The sequence below is a fragment of the Chlorocebus sabaeus genome, chromosome 11, assembly GCF_047675955.1.
Source record: "Chlorocebus sabaeus isolate Y175 chromosome 11, mChlSab1.0.hap1, whole genome shotgun sequence".
Taxonomy (NCBI): Eukaryota; Metazoa; Chordata; class Mammalia; order Primates; family Cercopithecidae; genus Chlorocebus; species Chlorocebus sabaeus.
The window spans coordinates 5,788,734-5,808,212 of NC_132914.1; the positions used below are offsets into that span (position 1 = coordinate 5,788,734).

A 19,479-nucleotide genomic window follows, 5' to 3' on the forward strand; every position below is an offset into this window, starting at 1 on the left:
AGAGGGTATGACAGGAAAAAAAAAAAAAGAAGAAGAAAGAAACAAGCAAACGTGTAGATAAAATGATTTAGGTGGTGGTAACTGCCTAGAAGAAATACAATATGGTAAAAGGGCAGAGAATGAGTAAGCGGGGCTGGGGGAGGGCAGGGCTGGTGTTGCATGTTGTATATTTTCATGGTTAAAATGCTTGCTCCTGTGAAATTTGAGGCATGAAATTTCAGTATGCCTAAGGGAAGTCAAACACATTTTCATAAACTCTGAGCAATTAATAGCTGTAATTAAAGCAGAGGATCTTCAGCCAAAACTCAAAAGCCAAGTTTCAGCAATAGTGCACACATAGCCCAATCCGCAAATTACTTCTCTGGTCTTCAGCACTAGGTAACACGTTTTATCGGAGACCTTAGACGTTACACCACATTCTCCCCATAACAGAGGCGGGCATTACGCAGAGTATTGCTTCTGTCTCTCCAGGGGCTTTTCACCCTGTCAAACCTGTTTCACTCCAGAGGAACGAGATGCAGTCACTCTGTCCTGCTGTCAGGGGTGGGCCCTCTGGTTCCCCTCCAGATGCTGAAAGGCCTGGGGACAGGGGGTGGGGTGGGGAGCAGGTGATGGGCAGGGCCACTCCCTCTGAATTCCAGTACCTCTGGCTCTTGCTGGCAGCTCCCCAACAAGGAGAGGTGGGGAGCTTTGCCCAACCCAGGGCTGGGTTTCTGCCTCTGGCACCCCAAGGGAACTTTCTTGTCATCTCAGGCCTGCATCAAGAGAACTACTCTTGGGACTTTTCTTGGGACTATAATTGAGTTATTTGTACTCTACAACCCTCCAGCAGTTTTTCTGCTTTAAAAGAGGATATAAAAACATTTCTAATTTGACAAAATATATCCTGGGAGCTCACCCCGGCGACCTTAAAACTGAGTGGCAAGGATGAGAGCTTTGCGATTGTACAGAAGGGGAGTCAAGTACAGAATCTGTACAATCAAATACAGATTGTACAGAAGGGGCTCCAAGAATCCCCCCAAAAAGAAACTAGAACCACCTCCAAACCCAACCTACTAAGCCAGCTTGACTTCAGAGAGGTTAGGTAACCCAGCCAAGGCCACACAGCTTATATGTGGGGCAGAGCTGGAATGAGAAGCAGAGCTTCTGTCCTACAGTCCAGAACTCCCTCCGTTATGCCACACGGCCATAAGAGACACCCTCTACATGAAACTGCAGGAATGAGTGACGGGAGGTGTTTAGACACCTCCCCTGGGCCAGCAGAAGAGCTTCTGTAAGTGCCCTGCAGACCTCCCCCGGCATCTGCTCTGCCAGCACGTGCCTCTACATTCCCAGGGACTTCTCAGAAACCTGGATTTGTGCACATGGAAGGTTTAATTCATGGCTATCAGACCCTCAACCTCTGGAGGAGGTTACATTCACATATTGTTAATCCATGGAGGAAGCATATTGTGATGTTTGTGATGCAGTGGCCAAAGTTAGGCAGACCTGGGTTTGAACCCTGATCCCACCACTGATAATCATGTGACCTGGCACAAGTTCCCTGGTTTCGTTCCTTCTCAAGTTCACTATGAAATGGGGATAATAATACCTACCTCCAGGGGTGACAGTTACATTGTCTATAGCCGGAGCAAGTGACCTGGACACCAGTAGAGCATGGTAGGCTGTAGCACGTCCTGGGGTGCCTCCTTTGGGCCTTCAGTGAGAGCTGGATCATAAGGAATTCCTGAGGTCTCCAGGGGAAGGGCCAGGGCAGCCAGATAGTAGGAGATCACTTAAGGGTTTGGGACAGCCATGATTGCTAACTGGCCCACCTTCCAGCCTGACATCTGGCCTGCCTACCGCACACGGAGGTTGTCAGGATGGAGGACAAGCACGTAAGGCCATTGGTACAATGCTTGGCATCTGGGAAGTGATCAATAACATTGGCTTTCTCCCCCTGAGAGACGGAGCCTGTGCCCGCAGCCCCCAGAGGAAGAAATGCTATGGCCCACCGGCCCCACTGTGCGGACACACGCAACACCTTGCCGCTCGTGCCACCTCCACTTCCAGGGAACTTCCTTGGTTTCTTGCTGAAATTCGTTACAGGGTAGCCCGAGTCAGTTCTAGTGCTTTTGACTTTCAAGTCCAGGCTAAATCTGGAACTTTTCTTAAATGCTTGCAAAAATACCCCCTGCTCCAAAAGCATGGCACCACCTGGATGGGAAAGGAGGTTGCAAAGCAGAGGACTGTTGATTTCTATGGGGTCCCTTTGCAACATCAACCTTGCGTCCTTCTGGGGCTCTGGCAGACGGTGGCCTCAGCAGGGCTCAGGCCTGCCCTTACCCCTGAGCAAGGCACTGCCCCCTGCCCTCATCCTTTCAGTTCAGCTTCACATGGGCCCAGTCTGTGCCAGCCCCTGGTGAAGACTGGGTGAGCTGATTGCCACTGGACTCTTTAATTTGCTGACTGCTCACAGACCCCATCAGCCGCTGCAGGATAGCAAGAGCTGGGAGAAATGTCATGTAGACAAGCAGGAGCCTGGTGTCCAGCAAGTGCCATGGATGTGAATTCTGGAACCCCGGTCTCACTGCATGACCTCATGGGAGTCAAGCATCTCTGGGCCACATCCATTTCCTTCTTCCTGGGCACCAGCTGTGTGTCAGACCTTCCCACCCTTCCCTTTGGGCATACAGATGGCAGCCCAGTCTCCTGGAGAGAGAGACACAAACAATTATAATACAATGTGATTGAAGTTTTCATTCCTTTCATGAAGGCCTGCTATTAGGGCACAGATAAAGGGTTCTTTGCCTCACCTAAGTGGGGCAGGGGATGGGAAGTCTCCCTGGAGCTGATGATACCTGTAAGGAAACAAGAGAAGGATAGTCCAGATACTGCAAAGTACAAGGGAGCTGACAAATATGTTTATATTGTGGGAACTTAAAGAGTGAAGAGAGCAAGTGTCAGCACACAGAGGCCTATGTGCCGTGCTAGAGAGCTTGGACTTAGTCCTGCAAAAGAGAGGAACCCTGGGCCACGCAGGAGTGACACGGGGGAGTGGCCTTTCATAGACAGGTCACCATAGGTCCCAGTGGCTCATCTGTCAAGAAGGGCTGTGAGCTTCTCTCTCTACCCTCTGGTGTGCTGTGTTATCTACACTTGCTGCTTGTTTGTGGCCACACCAACCCAGGTCTGCCTGAAGACAAGGGAGAAGATGTGGCAGCTCCAGTGCAGACCTCAGGCTCCTCTGTGACGTCTCCTCTGGAGAATGGACATGCTCAAAGTCAGATGGAAGGGAACGACCTGGACAGGCATGCTGCTGTGTTGAAAGGCAGGTTTGGGGAAGGTGGGGCAGCTTCATCACTCCTCCCCCTCATCTGGGTGGGACTCATCGCTCAGAACCACCCTGCACGTTCCCTCACCCCCTTGCCCTGGTGGAAGGACCAGCTCCGTCCCTGCCCTTTCTGGTCTCTTGCAGCTGGAAATCCAGATGCTGGATCTTGGTCCCAGGATAATTGAGCTGTCCACATTGCTTCCTCTCCCTCTTATCCTGTCACGCTTCCTCCTGAACTTTTGACACAAGCCCTGCTTCGTGTCAGTGTGACTGTCAACCCCCATGAAGTCAGCATCCTCGGGGTGGGTCTTGCGGCCTTTCTCAGCCTCCAAGCCCCACAGGCCCTGTTCCAGGCCAGCAACCATAATTGGCAACCACACTGCAATTCCTGAAGTGGCTGGGAAGACAGAACAGTGCCGCTGGCCTTAGGAGCACAGGGTTCCTTGCTGCCCGCTGTGTGCCTTTGTGTTGCATGCCTGGTGGCACCGGAAGTGGGATCTCACCCATCCTTCAGGAGGCCCCCCAGCATAGCTGGCTTTCGTCTCTCCAGACCTGGCTTTCTAAAGGAGCTGAACGAGAACATTCCCACACAGGGATTTTCATCAAAGACCACTTTCATCAGGTCCCACCCCATAAGCTTTCAGGAGTTCCCCGCTGTCTACACACAGTCCAGGCTTCCTGGCTGGGCATTTGGGGTCATTGACAAAGTAGCCCCAGCCTCTTTTCTGGCTGTTTCTCCCTCACTGATACTGAGAACGGCCCCACTGCCTTCCTCCGTATTTCTCAAACCTGACCTGCACATCCCCACTTCCAAGCCACCGGTGGGCTGTTCCCCATCCTCACGCCTCCAGGGATCCTTTCCTGACCACCATCTTTAACCCACACAACTGCTTCTCCTTACTGTGACTCAAAAGTGATGCACACCTATCAAAACACGGGTCTTGAATGTATGACTTTCCTCCCTTGACAGATGAGGATGCTGGACTCCAGGGAGAGTCAACAACCTGCCTGAAGGCACAGCTGGGAAACAGGAGAGCTGGCATTCAAATCCACGCACTGCAGCTTCAGTGTTCTACACTCTCCATGAAGAGCGTGTTTCCTTTCCCTCAGCAGAGGGAGAGAGCGCTAGATGACACGTGAGCCGTGCTCCCTGACTCTTGCCCGCGTGTCTCGCTACATACTGTTCCTCTTCCTGGTGGCCCTCCCTTTCTCTGAAGGAAAAGGCTTCTCTGGCTAACTTGAGCTGTAACCGTAAGTTGAATCAATTCCCCTCCTCAGGACCAGCTATATAATTTGCAGGGCCCAAAATGCAAATACAGGCGGGGTCATTCATAAATGATGGAGACTTTCAACATGGTGGCAGCAAACATTAAACCACAAACTCAGGGTTCTTCTACACACAGCACCCAGCGGGACCGCCCAGGTCCCACACCCATGAAGTGGCCCCGCCCCTTCGCGGGGGCTTCCCCGCCTGCACTCACCATCCCTGGCTTTCCTTGTGAAGTCCCTGGGTCAGTAATGCCTGGCACACAGTAGGCCCTCAATAATGTGTGTTGAATTGGAAAGATTTCTTGTCTTATAGACAAGAGATTATAAACTTCAGAATAGGTGATTTTAAGAACGAAAGAGATGCCCATGTATCTAGGTCTAAATTTTCTGGTGCTTGAAACAAGCAAACAAAAACTGTGGACTCCTCTTTTTAAAAAAATACTAGATTGGGTATCCTGATGGGCTGAAACTGTGTTTCTCCCAAATGAGAATGTTGGAGCCCTCTCCGCAAAATGAGTATGTTGGAGCCCTCCCCCCACCACTCAGAATGTGACTGCATTTGGAGGTAGGGTCTTTAAAGAAGTCATTAGAACGAGATTGTAAGAGTGGGCCCTAATCCAATAGGATTTGTGTCTTTATAAGAAAAAGAAGGTTAGGATAGAGACAAACACAGACAGGCGAACATGTGGTGACACAAGGAGAAGACAGCCGTCTGCAAGCCAAGGCGAGAAGCCTAGAACAGAGCCTTCCCTCAGATCCCTTAGAAACTAGCTCTGCCAACACCTTGATCTCAGACTTCAGCCTGCAGAACTGTGAGACAATAAATTCTTGTTGTTTAAGCTCCAAGTCCGTAGGGCTTTGTTAAGGCAGCCCCAGCAAACCAGTACAAATACCTAGAGATAAAATAAATCACAACCAATTATAAACCTCAAAAGCTGATAGATGCCACTGAAAAATCTGGAAATATGGAGGAATAACGTTATATTCATAGCTGCATTAACTACCTGGCATACCTCTATCACACTTTACTTCCCACATTTTTGGCTGAATAATCTTCATATGTGACAAAAGTTTTATAATATTCTTTTCCATACAGAGAAGAGAAAGATAATTTAACTTCTCTTGTAACATGGTTGATCAGATTTTTTTCCTATATGGAAAAGTCTGAAGTTCACAACTTATCAGCAGTAACATCATGTACATTTTCAGAATTGGTACCAAATTTGGGAAAATGTCTATCAAGTTTCTTTCATAGATGGGCTGATAAATGTCAGGACATTTTCATTATCTGTTAATGCAGTGATTAATCTTAAATGCTCTTTGAATTGCTAACACTCATTAACCAGTCGGTCACCAATGTCTGCCCCATAGTTATGCTACCCTGGTCAATGTTCTGATTTTACGTTGAGTCAGCAAAAAAAGGAAAATCTTTTTTCCAACGTGAGAGTATAATTCATTCCTTTCCTTTAATTGGGTTATATTACAATCCAGGAGCCTACTTATTACTTCCATTGGAAATGTATCATAACGATTGGAAATGTATGTCTTCCTCTTAATGAATTAATACTTTTAGTATGATCTAAGATTTTTTGTTACAATTTATTTCTTCATATGAGAATAATTTTAACCTTACTTCCACAGAACTGTTTAAATCATATAACAAACCACATAAATACCTTGCTAGGATGCCTTGCAGTCTTTGGAAGGGCAGGGGCAAGCGAAGAAACCTGAAGCTGAAGCTCCATTAGCTTTGTGGCAAGTCAACCCTGGTCAAGGTTGGAGGTGGGGCTCAGAAGAACTGAACCAACAGATACTTCCAGCCGTACACACTCATCCCCACCAGCGACACCCACTCTTCAGACCCATGGTTCCAGGCCGCAGCAAAGTTCTGAGAATGAGGTGAGAATAAGGTGAAATTATGCACATTTTCTAGGTTTGTATGTAGAGAAGGAGAGAAACAACTTCCTCAACCCAAGATGAAGTTGTCTGTGGGCAACCAGCCTTCTGGTTCACCAAAACAAGATTTTCTCTGATTTTGCGTGTAAGGCGTTTTTGTTTGTCTTTTTACCACTTTGGCCCTAAAGGGTTTATTTTCTGTTATCCACTCCCCACAGAACCTCTGCATTCTGGGATGGAATGCAGGCTGATGGAATCCTTAGAGGTGGTGAGAAGAATCCCACTGGGCCCCCCAGCATGGCCTGGGGCCTTCATGGTCTTGACAGTGGTTACGAGTGTGGGCACCAGAACCAAACAGCTGGGGTCTGACACTGACTCCCTCCTACCCTAGTCCCGGGACAAACTCACCCCTCCGTTCTTCCCAGTCTTCATCAGTAAAACAGAGGAAAAGTGATGGGCAGCACGTGGGAGTTGTGGGAATTGAGTCGTTGCAGCTCAGGTGCTTGTACAGGGTCTAGCACTTCATAACTGTTCACTACAGGAAAGTGAACGTGTTTATTAAGGGTTTGATGCACGGAACTGGAGGAAACTTCGAGGGGGCAAGGGCCCTGTCCTTACGCCAGGAACTCCCCCACTCCTTTCTTCTCCAGGCCTCACTGGGAGCTGCACCCTCTGCTCCTCTGGCCTGGGAAACAGTCAGACGTCTTGTCTCCTGTTTGCCATCAGAGAGGGTTTCCTCTGGCTCCAGCTCCCTCGTGGCAGTGTATGAGGCGGCTTTACCTGCCTCAAAGGTCAGCTAGCAAACACCTAGAGAGTTCTAGACAGACCCTGGCCGCAATTCCTAGGCTTTCCCTGTTAAATCTGGTAAAATCTGCCCTTGGGCGTGCCAAATGTCAATCACAAGAAGGACAGGTCACACTGCTTCTTCTGAGAAGCCTCTCCAGATTTCACTGCCCTGCCTTGAACTCTGCCCGTGCCCTGTGTCTCCTCTAACCCTGGGTTCAGCTTGTCCAAAAGCTGTTCCCCACTAACCATGGCTAGTGTGTTTCTCGAACTGTGAGCCAAAAGCAAATGTTCAAAAGCACAACCAGAGATTTATATGGCATAGGGGTGTGTTTTCCCAGAGATCTAAAAAAAGATTGTAAAATCGTAATTATACCCACATTCGATGCATAATTTTTGCAATATACTAACCATATTTTGAACATATTCATTCATTTACTTCTGCTACAATTCAACATGTGTTCACTCAACAGGTATTTGCTGAGCACCTCCCAGTACCGGACACCATTCCAGGTATTCAGAATATGTCCCTCGTGGAGCGTGCAATCTAATAATAGAAGGAGATGGATAATGAAAAGTTCACATCATAGATGTTAGATGGTGATAAGTGCTATAGGGAGGAAAAAAAGGGAGAAAAAAGCAGAGCCAAAGAGAGAAGATCCAGAACGCAGGTGGAGGGTGGAGTGCAGGTTGCAATTTAGAACAGGAGGATCAGGGAAAGCCTCACTGATACACTAAGATGTGAGCGATGACTTGGAAAGGAGGTGAAGGAGTGAGCCGTGTGGAAATCAAGGAAAGGGCATTCTGGGTACAGGGCCCTAAGGCGTGAACGTGCCTGGCATGCATTTGAACACAATCAGCCTAATTCTGGTAAGCATCTGACTGTGGCTTCTTTGGTCTTCCTTGGGTGTGCCTAAGGACTCCTATCTTTGTCTCATTTATATTAAGTTCATGAGATCTGTGCTTTCTACTCCAGCTTTCCACTCATCTTTATAAAACTGTAAGGACAAAATTAAATGAAATGTGCAAAATAACTGCACAAACTCTGTGCTGGAGATGCCGGGTGCCTGGTGACGTGACGCGGAACCGTTGACTGGCACACTGCGCCCCCACGTGGAAGCTTGCAAGGTTTGGCCCCCTAGGCATGGCAGTTCCTATCTGGCCCCTGGAAAGCAGTCCAGGGGTATCAGGCTTAGTGCCCAAATGTACACGCTGTGCAAAAGAGAAACTTAGGAAGTCGAGGACCTCGTGGGGTGTTAGAGAAGAGCCCGAGAGCAGGGGTGGGGGGTGCAGTGCTGATGGGGATGTGGGCCACACCCGCTCGCTTTCCTCCCTGAGCCAGTGAGGATGTTCCTGCCCTGGAACAAGAGAGCAGACAGTTCACCCAGGCAGCTGTGTGCATGGGGGGATGGGGGGTGGGTTCTGGGAGGCTGCTGTGCTGCATGGCCCTCGACACAGATGTGCACTTGCATGCCCTTGGCAAAGGTGCTCGGCGCACTGGATGTGCTTTTGTTTTTCCTCCAGGACTGTGTTCTGGGCAAAGACCTCCTGAGGCACCCATGCTGCAGTTCCCAGAGGCTTAAGGACGGCTGCGGGACATGTGGGCGTCTGGGCTGGTGAGCCTGGGAATTGGGGAGGGGGCGTCTGCGAAGGGAAGCCAGCCCACCCCAGTCATAAATGCCATACTCTTAGGGACACGCAGGAGTATTTTATTGTTTCATTGAAAACTGAGCCCCCAGTGCAGCTGTTCTGTCCATGAATTCCAGGGGGCAGGGACGGTGCGGGCAGGAGAATGAGGGGCGGCCAGAGGGAAGTGGGGACAGGGCCCGCTTGTCAGGTCTATGAGATCTTGTTACTGGGGTTTGGGGGAAATTGGATGCGGTTCCAGGGTTCAAATCTTTCTTGCCCCACACACCAGGGCGCTGGCTCCACTTAAGGCCATCGAGACGAAAGGGCCTGCATGTTTATTCCCCGGTCAGCCCAGCAAATGGGTTCTGAGCCAACTCTGACAGTCTGTTTTCAAATAGGAAGAAGCATTTTTTAAAAAACTCTTTGTTTGGAGAGCAAAACCTGCTATGTGTTAGAGGTGACAAGCAAGGCTGTGCTGCAGACAGGACCCCTCCCGGGTTGGCTCAGGGAGGCGCTTGTGCTGGCTGCTGCGTCTGCCTAGAAGGCACCTCCTCAGATTACACCTGGCCATCGCCTCCCTGTCTTTCCACTTGCAACTTGAAGGGTCGCCTCTCCAAGGATGCCTTCTCTGACCACCCAGCGTGTGGTTACCAGAGTACTCCGCCACTGTCCTGCTGTAACCCCTTCCTGGCGGTCCTCTTCGCCTGATATTTTTGTGCTCGCTGATGGATGAGCTCTGCTCATGCAATTGCAAAGTCCCTTGAGAGCAGAGTCTGTGTCTGTCCTTTTGGCTGCTGCACTGTTACCTGCACAGAGAAGAGCGCCCAACAGAGAATGTGCATTCAATACTTATATTTTATTAGTTGGAATAAATGAATGATGTTTACGACCTGGCTTGTGCATTTTCTTTAAGGAAGAGATGGAGAAAACATAGCATGATGGAGCAGAAGGGAGATTGAGGAGCAGGATCTAGACCAGCAAAGACAAAGAATCCCAATTTTTCTTCCCTCAAGGACAACCTGCCCATAGACAAGCGCCTTGACACCAAAGCCCATTATGGTTGCTGCCAGGCAGCTTGGAGGCACTGGAATGGCCTCCCAACATCCCGGACCTCGGTTTTTGATACCTTTGTAAATCATATCCCTAATCTGTCTGCTCCTGAGATCCCTCTCTTGTTTTTAAAATGTTTTCCTAAAACGTAATGGTTTGACTCGCTCCTTTGCCTTTGGAAAGGGTTGTCATTTTACATTTTAAAAGTCAAAAAAAAAAACAAAAAACATTTCTTATCCCTCTTGATTCTCCTGGAGCCAACAGTAGCTACGTGGCCTTGAGCAAGTGACTTCCCTTCTCTGGGGCTCAGTTTTCTGTAAAGGGAGGAGGAGATGGTGCTGGCTGTTGTCCAGGTCCCTGTCAGCTCTAAACGGCTGTGAGCTTCTGATGCCCACCCTCCCCAGTGACACCCACAAAGGAACTGCCTTCCCCTCCAATGGGACAGCTTGTGGCCAAGCATTCCTGGGAAGGGCAGGAAGAAGGGGACCTCCTTCTTAGTACCCAGGCCCTTGTCTGCTTGTCCCCTTTTCATCCTTCCCCTGGAATATGCCACAACAATGCGTCATGAGGACCTTAGATATCAAGAGTGGAAACACGGGGTTGTTCCCAGAGTAAACAGACTACGCAAATGGCCCAGTTCTCCACTCCTGCGTGCTAGTCCTTTGCCTTTGGAGTTCACACTCCTCTCAGCAAGAGCTGGAGCCTAGCCCCTAACTCCTGAAATCTGGATTGACTTTATGACTGCTTTAGCCAAAAGAATGCACTAAAAGTATCAAGGTGTAGGTGTGCAGCCCACGTCTCAAGATGCCTTGCCCAACCCTTCTCCCTTTCCTGCACCCCTGTGGCTGCCGCGAAGGAACACCAAGGCAAGCTGTGGGAGGATGAGACACGTGGAGCAGTGCCAGCCAGCCCAGCCAATGCTATTCTAGATTAACAACAGCCAACTGAGCCAACTGAGCCCCAGACGTGTGAATGAGTTCCAGCCAATCCCAGCCAAGGTCAGCAGGCCTGGCTCAGATTAACAGAAGCGTGCAGCTGACCCACAGACTCCTGAGTCACCGTCACTGGTTGTTTCAGGATGGTTTGTTACACAGCAATGGTTAATTGACAATCCACCCTGGATCTACCCCCGGGACATCCCACATCTCCCTCAGTTTGCCCTCTTGAACATCCTTGCATGTGATCTGCCCTTTCTGCCTCTGTACTGCCTAGTTTATTTTTATTTTTTTTTTTTATTTTTTGAGACAAAGTCTGGCTCTGTCGCCCAGGCTGGAGTGCAGTGGCGCGATCTCGGCTCACTGCAAGCTCCGCCTCCCGGTTTCACGCCATTCTCCTGCCTCAGCCTCCCGAGTAGCTGGGACTACAGGTGCCCACCACCACGCCTGGTTAATTTTTTGTATTTTTAGTAGAAACGGGGTTTCACCGTGTTCACCAGGATGGTCTCGATCTCCTGACCTTGTGATCCACCTGCCTTGGCCCCCCAAAGTGCTGGGATTACAGGCGTGAGCCACTGCACCTGGCGTTTATTTCTTAAAAATACAACTTCCTGTAAGTTCAGCCCTATGTATAGAAGCATGTAGGCAATCACTTACAGCAGAGAATTTTATTTTTCAGGGTCTCTTTAAAACTGGGTACCATAAAGTGTGAGCTACTTGGGCCAGCCATGGTATCTGAAACCACGGCCCAAAGACTTGATCTTTTGAATTACGTCACACATGGTACCCATCACATAGAGGAGCACACATCCTACCTCCTGTCTCAGTGGCATGATAGGTGAAGTGGAAATCGGGTGCAGGAATGACCTTTATAGGGCTAGGAAGGAGCCTTTGTAGGAGTGCAGACCTGACAGAGTGCCCCAGGAGAGGCCTCCATGAGGTCACTGGAACTAAGCAGGGATTGGAAGCAGAGCCCCAGTCATGCCCACACTCATAGTTTTGCTAAGGATTGACCCTGTTTTCTTGTGCAAGTACTTTATTTTTCTCTAATAAAACATTTATTAGAAGTCTATTGTAAATCAAGCAGGCACCAGCTAAGCCCAGGAGATGACAAAGATAAATAATGAATCCCTGCTCTGAAGGAACTTACTAGTTCCCATCCTAAAGGTTCGAAATACTGCTACAAGTATATGCCAATAAATCATTAGATTTGAATTTAGTTATTTCTTCTAAAAGTCAGGAGGTAAAACCAGATTACTCAGTGATCAACAATTAGAACAATCAATTAGGGTGATACTTATATTACTTGTATATTTATAGTTCTTCAAGTTTTATTCAAATTGCATTTCTCTTTGCAAACGTGATTTCCAGTCTTGTCCCTAACCACATCCTTCCTGTCTTACCCACCTCTATACATGATACACCTTCATTCACCTAGTTCTATACATATCTTATCAAGGCACATCCTGTAGCATCACCCCCACAACATATACAGAATCCCGCCAATTCGCACCACCTCTACCTCCGCCATCCCAGTGCAAGCTTCTCACCTATTCTTTTGCAAAAAAAAAAAAAAAAAAAAAAAAAATTGATAACTGGTCTTTTTCCTTCCATCCTTCTCTCCCACCTTCTATTCTAACCAGCAGGCAGAAAGATCCTGTTCAAACATAAGTCAGATTAGGTTAATCCTTAGCTCACAACCCTCTGCTACCTTCCCATCACACTTAACATAAAATCAAAGGCCCCAGATGACTTGGCCCTGACCACTTCTCTCACCCTGCTCTAGTCACATGGGCAGTATTGCTTTTCTTTATATTCACCAGACATTCCTACCTTAGTGCCTTTGCACTGGTGCCTATTACCCTCCTGACCCAGACCTTTTCATGGACCATTGTTTATGGCATTCTAAGCTTTGCTCATGTTTCACCTCTTTAAAAAGAACTTCCCTGACCACCAGAGCTAAAATAGCCACCATCACCACTACCCCACAACACCCTTCACTTTCTATCCCTTTGCCCTGCTCTAGTTTTCTTCATAGCGCTTACCATTGCTCTGTATTATACCATGTATTTGTTTATTTACTTATCTGTTGCCATGATGAGATCCCTAAAGGCAGGGGCCTTGGCTGTCTGGTGTGCTACACCATATGTTAAGTATTTCAACAGTACCTTGCTTTTGTCATCTGGTAATAAATGTTTGTGGAATGAATCCCTAAGTGTTCACATTCATTCTGCTGATATTTGTAAATATCTTATTTTGTAAAATAACAAAGTGAATGGGCAAGTCTATCATAGAGCTCAAAGAACACCACTCTTGGAATTCAGGAAATGAACATCGAATCTCATTGCTTCTCTAAGAAAAATAAAAACAATTTGGACCCCTCACTTCCCTTCTCTGAGTATTTGTTTTTCCTTCTTCAAAATAAGTAAAACCATCCCTCTCCCCTCCCAACCTGAAAGGTAGGTACTATAGTTACTTCCATTTTACCAAGGAGAAAACTGAGGCCCAGAAAAGGTCAAGCCAGTCTTTGCTGTCTCAGGAAGAGGGTTTAGAAGATCAATTCTGCCCAAGAATTGAGGCCAGAGAAAATCACGCTGTGGATAAGTTTTGGTGCAAAATCCCAGCAGGCTGTGTTCTCCCTTCTTATAACAGAGGAAAGTGCTCCTCTGCTCAGCCAGGCCCCATCCCCTGGAAGGGCAGGGTGGGACGTGCTTCCGTCTGTTCTGTGAACAGTCTCTGTGCATGTGGGTTTACTAGAGGAACTTTCAGCCTCTAGGAGCTCCAAGGCCTGCACTTCCCAGAGCCTTCTCGTCAGGCGCAAATAAACGGTTGTTAATGTCTTCCTGGGCTTATGTGCTTGAGGTCATCACAACCAGGATCTCTGAAATTGGCACAAGCCGGGGTGCAGACACCCAAGGCCTCCAGGCTGACAGCTGCATGGAGTCATTTTCAATAAGAGAATGACTTGGAAAAGAAAAAAAAATCCAGCATCAAAGCTTATCCCGAAGCCTGCCTGCCCAAGGCCTGAGGACTCCCAGGTGGAGCCAGGACCCTGTCACTCTTCTGCTTGCAAGGAAAACAGCCAACACTATGCCCAACCGGGAAGGGGGCGGGGGCGGCTTGTCGAATCCTGCCCCTGGTGCAGGCTCTGCTTCTAGGGACAGCAGAAGAAAGCACAGGTGCCTTGGTAGGCCGGCTCACTTGGAGAGAGGCTCAATTTCTGCAAGCCCTGGTTCTCCCCAGGGAGGTCACAGCCCAGAGGAGTGAGCGAGAAATTTAGAATTATACAGAATTGAAGGTGAGCACTGGCCTTGCTACATGCTGGCGGTACGACCTCAAGGCACAGACACAGGGATGTGCAGTGCCTTAGGGCCAGAAGCAACAGGCACCATTACCCAGGGCCTGGACTAGGATGAAACAAAGGAGGCGCGTGCTGTGGGTATACAATTTAAGGAAACTTCAAAAAACTCAGCAATCAGATAAATCATATTTTAAGGCAATATTTTTTTAAGTTAAAATTTATGTTAAAAAAATCCATGATGAAGAAAATATCAAAATTTTAAATAAAAACAGGCTCCAACAATGCCGTGCCAAGCCATATTGGAGCCTGAGGCAAAAGGAAAAAACTGTGCTTCCCTATATATGTGTATTTGTGCATTTTTAATGGTTACTATTTTCCCAGAACATTAAATGAGTTTTAAAAATATTGAGAAGTGTCTAAAACTCACAACATTATTTTAAATTTAAATATCTTATTTATATCAAAACCAGAATGTATTATAATTTTACTTTCCTGGCTTAAAATGGAAGCAAACTCATCAATACTATTTTCGAAACCTACTGACTTACTTATGCCGTTTTCAGTTGAAAGAATTGCTATGTTTAACAACTTCTACTGACCCAGTGACTACCTTAAATAATTGTTAATTAACTTTAGCTCACTAAAACTTATTTCCCTGGATAGCACTGTAACTAGTATTGTTTAAAAAAAGAATTCACAAGGCCATGTCCAAGTTTAGATACGACTACACTAAGCAAAATTCCTGAATCTGTTTTAGAGATTCAAATCTAATACTGATTGCATTGTAAATTATTGATACTATGTGTTAGTTAAAACTATTTCGGATGACATTTCAATAGGACTTAAATTGTCAGAATATTTAAGAATCAGTGACTGATTTTTGTAAATAAGATCTATTCACGAAAACCTTTCTGCAGCTTTCTAACTTTTCTACACTTAAAAATTCAAAATCTGAAGATACTTTATTTAATTGTTGCATGTCCATTTCAAATGTGAACTTAAGACATTTAAAATTTTGATTTCTATTTGATCTGAGCTGGTTTTGTTATAACTGATACTCTTAGCCATGAATCATCTATTTCCAATTTCCTTACTTTTTAAACATTTATTTCCAAATTTAAGAAGCATGTTTATATCTCATGCTAAAGTTTTACTTTCATCCAGCATGTCAAGTTATTTATTCTCATTTGTTGTAACGCAAAACACGTAAAAAGCTGATCAAAGCAGATTCTGAAAGTATTGTTGATGAATTTGCTTCCATTACAGTGAGGAAAATAAAATTATAACACACACGGTTTGAGATAAAATAAAATATCTAAGCTTAAAATAATGCTGTGAGTTTTGAGACATCTACTTCTCAGATTTTCAATATTTTTTCAACTAGTTTTGGGGGGAAAAAAAACCATTATACAGACATGTAGGCAGAGGCGCTCAGTTTTCCTGTAACCTCAGGCTGCAATATGGAGCCTTGCAGCCTTGCTGCAAACCGCCATTCCCACCAGGAGGAGAGGGGTGTTTCCCGGAATTGCAGACACAGCAGGCAGTGTGGAGGGGGCTCACTGGCAGGAGCTGAGACCTCTGCAGGGAGGAGCATCCTGACCTCGCTCTCCTCCCTCACTCACATCTCCTGCTGGCATTCTGCATAGGCCGGACCAACTGCAAGCCAGAGGGCACTGGGGCCTGTTTGTGTGGTCCAAATGGGTCAGCCGGCAGCAAGGAGCAAGTGGAGAAGAGTGGAGAGTAGACCTGGAGCAGCAAACGGAAATTCTACAGGACGCTCTTGGTCTCTGTGGATTGACTCAAAAACAGAAGATGATAATAACTACCTTGCCAAGGTTTCCTCAGAGGGAAATAGGGCAATCTACGTAAATTGCCTCAAATAGTTTGTCATCTCCTAAACCAGGGTTTGTCTTACAGCTGAACAGGAGTAAGCAACCGCTGCTGGTGGTAGAGGGAGAGTGAGGGGGAAGGTGGGATGGGACACCTGATGTGGTATCCCTTGCTCCTCAATCAGCCTGAGGCCACCGGAGCAGGACTGACCTGAGCAGGACCAGCTCTGCCTTCAGTGAAACAGAGTGGTGGGATGGAAGGCACTTTAACTTCCTGAGTGAGCCTCAGTTTCCTAAGAATCTGATAGTGATTGAATGATGCCTATCTTGCAGGATTTTGAGGGCTAAGAGAGATAATATATGTTAAAAGTATTTTGTAAACTATGAAACACGTCAATGTTGTACTTGGGGGAGGGGGAGGGGGAGGGCTGGTGCCCATTTCATCCTCAAAACGGAAAACCACATAAAAGCTGGGGGGACGGCCGGGCGCGGTGGCTCACGCCTGTAATTCCAACACTTTGGGAGGCCAAAGTGGGCGGATCATGAGGTCAGGAGATCGAGACCATCGTGGCTAACACGGTGAAACCCCATCTCTACTCAAAATACAAAAAATTATCCGGGCATGGTGGCGGGCGCCTGTAGTCCCAGCTACTCGGGAGGCTGAGGCAGGAGAATGGTGTGAACCCAGGAGGCGGAGCTTGCAGTGAACCAAGATCGCACCACTGCACTCCAGCCTGGGCGACAGAGCGAGACTGCGTCTCAAAAAAAAAAAGCCGTGGGGACATATTGTCTTCTTTACTGTGAAATCAGAGGCAGAAAATATTTTCCTTACTTTAGGAGGCCGTGTGTATTGCCCTTGTTTTGGCAGACTATGAAGTGTGCAGACGTAAGGAATTAAGAGATTCTAATGCCTACGCTACCCCGGTTTCGCTGAGATGCGTTAAATCTGGACGATCCTTTTGTCTCTTAACTTCTCCGGATTAGAAACATGGCCTGTGATATTCAGTAGAGTGCTTTGTGCCTTGGAGAAGATAAAGAGAGTTATCTTGACAGCTTAAGACTTTGTCGCCCTGAGTGAGCTGGTACAAGAGGAACACGCGTTCCACGGCGGAGTTCAGAACTACAGAAGAACACAGACACATGTAGAAAGTTTCAAACACTGGAATGGAACACGGAATTATTTTCCATGGCCTGTTCTCCTGGAGGCAAAATTAGCTGGAAAGATGGCATACTTGGACCCCATTCGCAGAGCCCAGCACCGACCCCCTGGGCGGAATCAGAGGAAAGATGAAACTGCATGGCCACCCACCGTTTACAGATGAAAGACGGGACTCACAATTGCTACGTGATCTCAGAACCCAGCCCTGGTGGCCACAAGCACACCTGTGCACAGGAATAATCTGACAAGCTGAGGGCAGATGCTTTGCAGGGCAACAGACGTGGGATCACGGGGCAGGAGGGGAGCCAGGTGACCTCTCTGTGGGTTCACCGGATCCTGTTGTGTTTGACCCCAGCCCTGATCAGTCACCGCTCCCCATGGCCTCCATGCCTCACCTGGACGGTGAGAGGATCAGATGAGCGAAGAGGTTTCACAGTCTGGGTGCCCGGAAGAATGACCCGGGAGTCTTTTAAAAATTCAGTGTCCTAGGCTTCTTATCCTGAAAATTCAGTCAGTAGACAAGGAGCACAACTCAGGAATCTGTATTTGTCACAATCAGCTATAGTGATTTTGATGAGCCCACGTGCTCTCTAGGTGCCAGCCTGGCCCCGTGGCACTCTCTTGCTCCATGGGTGAAAGCTCTAGAGATAATAGAGAGATAATAGGCTGGAATAGAATTTCAGTGGAAGGGTGGGGAGGCAGGCAGAGCTTCTCAGGCACAGGGATGTGCAGCTGGGAGAGGTGCAATGACCGAAACTTTTTTTTAACCTATTCTCTGAGTCCTTGTTGGTTTTTATTACTAACATCATATGAGATTGTTATACTATCTTGGCTGTGCCTGTGCATCAGATATTATGGTTTCTCACCTAACCCCAGTAAAATCCCGCCTTCATCGATCAAAACAGGTTGTAATCATATGGACGCTCAAAATATGTTTCTGCACCCTCTCAATCTGCAGAGAATTCCACTGCGAACAATTTATAAGGTACATATGTTTGGCTCTAGGTTCTCCCTCAGACTGGTTGCTTCATAGACAAGCAGGTGCCTCGGGGCTGTGTCTTCACGTGAGTAGTGGACTGTTTTCCATGGGGAGGCTGCAAGAGCTAGGGGGACAGGGTGACAGTGTAGAAGATGGAACAAAGTAACAGCACAGTGGGAACATGTAGAGGCCCAGGGGTAGGTCTGGGTGATAGGAGGACAACCTGGCCCCACTGGGCAAGTCAGGAGGCTGCAGTCTTAAGGGGACTGACACTGCAGAGACTGGCCCTGCAGAGGTATGAGGAGGCCTGAGGCACACATCAGTTGGGCTCCGTCCTGAAGACAGGTTGGGGGACAGGGCTTCCAGGAAGCAGGCAGTGATAAGTGTCATTACCCGAGCCCATGACTGGACACCAATGTCTAGCCCCCCACATAAGAGATGCTGTATCCCAGGCTCTAGGTCTGGGCTTTCTGGAGAGGGAGGCCAGTGAGAGCAGCTCCCCTTAGCCAGTCCTACCTCATGAAATGACTGTGCTGCAATGTGTTATCTTTTACAGCACTCTGAAGGACTGTATTCCCCATTGCATGGGAGAAGAAACTGAGGGTGAAGAGGCTCCAGGACAGAGTAGAGTGGTGCTGGTATTGAAACCTGAAACAATGTGGCCACAATGCTTGTGCCCTTTGCTGGGAGGCTAATCAGAATCCAGGAATGAGAGGCTTGGCAGAAACCAAGCCAGGGTGCGTCCCCCGAGGCAGGCTGGAGTTGCTGATGGGAGGTGAGGACTCCATGGCAGGTGTGGGTCTCCTCAGCCTTCCAGGCCTTGCATGGTGTTGGTTACAGAAAGACTGGGGGATTGAGGTAAGGTGCCAGAGCCAATACTGATTCTTGATCTCTCTCCAGTGGCATGTGTGCTGCATCACCAGGCTTGGTGGGGAGACCCGGGTGCAGGAAGTCCAGACAGTGGTGAGGCCAGCAGGGCAACACATATGTCCAACCTCCCCCAGTTACAGATGAGAAAATACCACCCAGGACCTGGCTGAGACCCCAGCCGGCATCAGTCCACATGAACCCAGTGTCTGCAGGGAAATTTTACAGTAAAAGCCTGTGCAGTCTGGTATGAACCAAGGACTAAGGAGGCTGTTGGAAAAGCCATCATTTTGCTGGGCTGTTGATGTTGGTGAGAGTTGATCCCAGTTTGAAAGGTGGAGAAGGCCATGCCTGGCAAAGAGACAGATGGGAGACCTCTCTGGTTGGGGCGAGAATGGTGTGTGGGATGGCTCAGGGGTGGAGGTTAGCCAGCCTGTGCTTGAGCGGGGCCAGCGAAGGTCACATCCCA

At 47.9% G+C, this 19,479-nt stretch overlaps 1 long non-coding RNA gene across 1 annotated transcript; it reads left to right on the top strand.

The window, feature by feature from the left end:
• Positions 1-6,177: 6,177 nt before the first annotated feature.
• LOC140712831 (uncharacterized) lies at positions 6,178-9,690 on the top strand. The gene is made up of 4 exons (XR_012094641.1): positions 6,178-6,481; positions 7,735-7,774; positions 8,238-8,389; positions 8,786-9,690. It is a non-coding gene; the product is annotated as an uncharacterized lncRNA (long non-coding RNA).
• The last annotated feature ends 9,789 nt before the right edge of the window (positions 9,691-19,479 follow it).